Source organism: Lygodium microphyllum, chromosome 27 (genome assembly GCF_053477565.2).
Source record: "Lygodium microphyllum isolate KBCC chromosome 27, Lygodium_microphyllum_v1.1.10, whole genome shotgun sequence".
Taxonomy (NCBI): Eukaryota; Viridiplantae; Streptophyta; class Polypodiopsida; order Schizaeales; family Lygodiaceae; genus Lygodium; species Lygodium microphyllum.
In genome coordinates this window covers 57,852,860-57,859,189 of record NC_141161.1, presented here as the reverse complement: position 1 = coordinate 57,859,189, position 6,330 = coordinate 57,852,860, and positions in this window count along the sequence as shown.

The window sequence follows — 6,330 nt, the reverse complement described above, 5'->3', positions numbered from 1 at the left end:
CTCCTTTAACCTATGGTGTCCCAAGTGAATGGGTAGGTCCCCTTTACTACATCTAGTCTTATCAGGTTGAGGAATCTCAAGATCACTATCTAAACTCACTTTTGATTAAGAATCAAACTCTCCGTCTTTCCTAGAAGAGGGAGTCTCATCTGGTGGTTGTGGCAGCTCATAGTTGATTGTGCCTATGTACTCTAACCAAGTGCAATCGAATCCATGTGCATGACTCCTTTCTCAACTCTAAAGGAATTTCCCTTGCGCGTTCTGGAGTCTTCTCGTATTTGCTCGATTATGCATCCCTTAGTGTCATATCCTATCATATTAATCTCCCCTTCAATCTCATCAGCACTGAAGGGGCAGTAGTCCTCGTACTCGTCTCATCTCATAATCGCCCTTATCTGACCTCCCATCACCTTCTAAGTCCTGATACTTGGGCCTCTTCTCATCTACATGACTTAGGTCCAATTGTACATCAAGTTTAGATAGTGCACTTTGGTCCATTGCCACTTAGGTTTGTTCAAGAGATCTTCAAGTGGTTTAAGTTTTACTAATGAGTTACTAGCCAATTTGTCAATCAGGGGCTCTAGGATCACATGGAGCTCTCATCTGTTGTTTAGTACCTGGACTGGGTTGGGTCCTTTCTGCACACTCCTAGCCATCATGTCGATTGCCATGAAGGATCTTCTTGGGTCTTGCCAATTTCCTTAACAGCTTGCTCATATTCCTCATTGTTCAAGAACGACAGGTCGATTGTAGCAAGGACATGCATCCAATCTTGCTCGTCCTCAGGGCAAGGGATATACTTGGTCAGTGACCCGTAAGATTTCATATTATAGTTGTCACCCTTCAACATAGAGGATATGGTGATCGTCGTAGTCTTCCAAGTGTCCATCTCTACTCTTATGGCTTCCATTCCATTGCCTAGGAAGATCAATCCATTGCCCTAGTCTTCTATGACTCTTGCATTGTACATCCAGGGTCCGCCTAGCAAGATATCATAGTTCACTCCCTTCATGACTATAAAATCAACCGAGATTTGGACTCCTACGATTTTTATTGGCCAATTCTTTAGCACACCAAATGGCTTCATTTTCATTCCATTAGCCAAAGTGACATTCAACCTGCCTCTCTCGACTAGTGGGTTACCCTAGGTCTGGAGCAATGCATGGCTGAGCACACTGACTCTTACTCCCATGTCTACACTTCCTTTCCTAGTGGTACACCCTAGAGCTAGTATTGACAAGATAGCATGTGTTTTAGTGCCCTCCCAGAAGGCATTTCCATGTAAGGATTTAGCTCTAAGTTCAATGTTAGACTCGATATTTGCATTTTTGTATCGTGTTCATTCAAGTCAGCAGCACCTTGCCCCATTGGTCCTTCAACCCATTGTTTTAGCTCTTGCCATACTAGTCGATAATGCCTAATCAAATCTCCTAGGCTTAGCATCACATGGGTAGTTACCAATGAGGTGAGGAGATTACTAGTTGCTTGTCGCACTCCTATCTCTACACTTCCTAGAAAATGGCCTTGGTTGACTCATTGACCCGTAGCATTTAGGCTTTGTTTATATGCCACTATTTGTGGTGCCACCGCATCTCTCAATCTTGGTCATGGAGGTGACACTAGTGTGCTTGTGCTTGAGAGATCATGGATCTAATCCTCTTATAATATGGGTTGTGTATCTTAAAGGTGTTCGTGGGCTTTCTTTACCCACTCCTTCACCTTTTCAATGTCTTCAAGTTGGCTCTTTGGGTTGGGATACTCCCTAACCCTTGCACTTTATTTCTTAGTCTCACTGGTACTAGTTGGTAGTCCATAAGGAATGCATTGCCCTCTTCGTCGTATGAGACATAAGGGTGTATGTAAGTCTCTTCATCGTTTGGCTCTTCCACATAGTGGACTAGAGCGTCACTTGGTGGATGGGTCATGTAGGGTCCAGGTTGTCTAGCTGTACCCGTAGGGTTTATCTCCATCCTAGGAATGGCTAGCTTAGTGTCATTGGGTGTCGCAAGAGCCAATGGAACCCCCCTTCCAAACAAGTTTGGTGGTCTATTCACTAGGTATGGCTAATTATATGGTTGCGAGTATGAGATTCTCCTTGGCAGTTTGCAATGCATGGCATCGTGACAAAACCTACTGTAATTCATGCAAGATTGGGACCTAAGGTCATGACACTCAGTTGGCAAGTGGTTTTTGCAAAAATACACGCATTGGAGGTGAGGGCATGTCAGTCGTCTAATTATTTCTTGTAATCTAACTATCTTCATCTTCATCTTAGCAAGCTCCTAGCTTGAGTCAGTGCTCTTGCCTTTATCCTAAGCACTTGGGCCTCCTCTTTCGCTTGTCATTGAAGTTCTCTTGGGATTCCTAGAGGGAGCCCTGAGTAACTCCTAATCCTGGAAGCAATGAGGTTTCCATTGCAGTGGCACTTTGCTCGGCGGAAGTGTTGTCTAATAGTCACTTCATGAAAAGCTCACTCAGCATAAGATCTCCCTCTAGCACTCTTTCCCTCTTAGCATCCGGACCCGTCCTATTTCTACTTGTTGATGCTAGCACCCGCTAAATTTCATGTACTTCCATGTTCTTTCACAAGCTCTTGGCTTGTTGTTCATGATTGTAGGTCACTAGGCTTTGCAAAGCTTCGGGAGCTAGTCTCCTCTCCTCTCCTAGGTCCGCCATGACATCTCGAGCATTGTACCATGGTGGTCTATCTAGGTCTAAAGGTTGTAATTGGTGACTAGCCCTGCTAGATTTCGATTGGGAGACCTCCTCATCCCATCCATGGTTAGTGCTTGTCTCTTCCATGTTTGCGGTCTCTCTCTCCACGAAGTTGTCAATGAGGTTGATTAGATTGGGTAGATCCACTCCTCCAATGAGGTTGTCTCTCCATGTTCGCAGTCTCTCTCTCCACCAAGTTGTCAATGAGGTTGATTAGATTGGGTAGATCCACTCCTCCAATGATAATTGTTCCTCTTGGATTCCCTAGTACATCTTCTGCTGGGCTCTGGGTTTCGATCACTTGACTATGTCTCCATATCTCCTCCTAATATTGGTGGGTTCATTCTTGGGTTATGTCTAGGTTATTTCCTTGTTATTTCCAAGAACTTCTCAACTTACAATCACTCAGTGTGTGTGGGTGTGCTCTTTCCGTGCACTGTGCACTGTCAAGCTTTGAGCGCTTACCAGTAGACTTCAAGTGTTGAAAATAGTATGAGTACAAAGACAAGATGACTACTTTGCTTCCACACTCCCACTTGCGCTCATGGCCTGATGGGGCACTAAGCTTGGTTCCTAGCCTTCCTTGCCGCTTGTTAGGGTCTACGCTCTGTCTTTCAACTTGTTCAAGGTCAATTTGGGGTCTTACTATCAACCTACAACACTAAGCTTGTCAAGTTTGTGGAGTTGTGCTCTCGCATGATTCATGGCTGTTCGGCTATGATTTCTAGGTTTGTAACTATCTGTAAGGCATTCGATAAGTTCTCCCAGTGTAGGTCATACTCTTTGTCCATCAGGGTTTGTCAAATTTCTAGATTTTGTCTCTCAGACTGTGTCCGATTTACCAAAGTTCGATTCTGAAAATCAAATGTTCAATTTATCAATGTTCGATTTAGGGTTTGTCCAATTTCCTCTTGTCTGATTCTCAAAATCAGACAGAGGTGGGTTGTTCGAGTGGTGACATGATAGGTCCGATCCTATATGTCCCATTTTGGAAATCAGACAAGATGGTCTGAGCGTCTAATTCTAGAAATCAGACACTATTACAGCCATCCAATTTCAACGATCGAAACAACAACTTGAGCATGATTCGATCCAATGCCATTGGTGCGAACAATGCTAGACCTCCTCTAGACTTTCCAAAACACAATTAGGGAAGTGGAGGAATCGTCTCATAAACCTAGATGTCACAAAAACCTCCGATCCAGCTCAATCAATCCGTTGCTAAGTAGGGGCCTCCAAGCTCTCTCTCTCTCTCTCTCTCTCTCTCTCTTTCTCTCTGTGGAACAAATGAGGCTTTCCCTTGCCTCTCGAGGTCTTAAATCCTTGTTGGGCACAACCTTAATCTCACCAATTGCACCCCTTGCTATTATGACACATCTAATCACTCATTTTTTCCATTCTTTCCTTGTTTATGCCCTATTTGCGCTTGTTTTACATCAACAAACTCTAAGCTTTCCACTTTGATTTCTTGATCCTGATAACTTACTCTAAATGCAATAAAAATCAAAAGAAAAGCATTGAAATGCATTAGGGCCAAAAACACTTCAAAAATGGCACTTGTAAGAAAGTGATTAAGTTGCTAATTAGTTGAGGTTTAGGAAGAATAAAACCTCTAAATTTGGTTTTCCAGATGTGATTAATGAGAGAATATTTGGTTCATTGAAGAGGTCGGCCATTCATTGCCCTCATCTTTTAATCCAGGTCAGGGGTCACCTTTTCGGCCGTTTATTGTCTTGGAACTCGAGAGATTTTGTATTTTCAAGATTTTCGTATGAACTTCGCATTTGTTTGCTCCCGCGTTTTCTTTCTATACACTATTCTCTTTTACCATTCCTTTTGTTGCACTTGCTTCCTACCACTGTGAGATTCTTGCTCGGTTCATTTGCTAGAATGTCTAGCAATACTACTTCAAATAACACAGGCGCAAGCACACGTAAATACAAGCTATCTATTCAGCTAGATCCGACTTACACATCTTGGAGAAGTATACATCATTGAGTATTGATAGATGAGATTGAAGCCAACAGGTTGCGAACACAAGGAATGAAGCATATAGATTTGTGGGTGGATCGAAATATCTATCCCAGGGATCCTTCTACAGGTAAACCACCTCCTTTTTTGAATGTCCATGACTATATAAGATATGTTGGAGAAGGTTACAATGGAATGCTTGGCTACTGTATGAGGTTATACTCCGCATCTTACACATATATAGCTCAAGTGCACGAAATGAAAAAAGCACTAGAAACTACACAAACAAATATTTTAGAGTTGACAAGTCAAATTGATATTTTGAAAAATGTTAACAATTCATTGCAGGATAAGCTAACACGCTTGAGAGAAACTCCAGTAGGATTTAGAGAGAGGAAGAGACCATTAAAAAATATAACCAGCTTGTGTGAGAGAGCAAAGAAAAGGAGACTAAATCTTACAAAGAAATATGTCTCTAATATACTAGGCATAAATATCCAAGAGAATGAGGAAAGAATCAAACTTTTGAAGGAAACCATGAATAAGAAAGACATTTTGAGGATTCTTAAGTCACCAGAAAATGTGGATTTGAGAGGTCCAACTCTGAGAGAGTTAGTGAAGGATTTAAAAGGCACAGTGAAAGCAAATGAAATCGTAGAGACATGTGATACTGTGGGTATAAGTCGAAAAGGTTATCGTGCTATCTCTAAATTATGGTTTAAAAATCTTAAACGCAATAGGGTAACTATATTTGGATTGCCCCGAGCCCTTGCAGTTTCGACTGCAAGAATTTCCATGAATCGCAAGATTCTACATGTTTTTGGAGATTACATTCACATCAAAAGGTCTATGTCTTATGAAAAACAAAAAAAACATGCAATTTTTTATTACAATGAGTTTAACAATATATGGGTTGATCTAAAAAAGGTGCAAATTGCAATGGTTCACATGTATAAAATCACAGTAGAAGAAAGTTATGGTGTTCTAAAGTTTGCCTTGAAGTTGGATGAAGCATAGATTCAAAAGGGACAGAAGATGGAAAGAATTAGCATTTGCCTCATGAACATGCCATTGGACCATGGCAATGGCGAGGGCAAAGCTCCATTGCATAAGATCCAATCCGAGATGGAGATTTGGTGGATTGGTGCAGCCCAGGTACCAATTGAAAATTATCAAATGTTGAAATGGTTGTTCAACCATACAGGTATTCCAAATATCATTAAGTCTCAAAGTGAAGGCGAAATGTTGGTAGTTGATGGGGTTGGTAAATTTAATGTGGAATGGCATATGAGTGCTGATTTGAAAACTATCAAATGTATGCTTGGAATATGTAATGGTGCAAATGCAAAATATCCTTGCATTTATTGCATGGAAAGTATTGGATCCAAAGATTGGAGTAGTTTGCAACCAGTAAGAAGAGCCCCAAATAGAGACTCTATAGATTTGAGTAAATTTAAAAACATAGAAGACATCTGGGATCCCATTCTTTCCATCTCTCTTAAGAATGTTCATATTTGTACTTTGCATGCAGAGATTAGAATAATCGATAAGCTTCTTAGATTGCATCTTGACTACGCATATTCCATTAAGCCATTATCTTTATCAGATGAGTGTATTGATAAATGCGAGGCATTGCTATCGAAA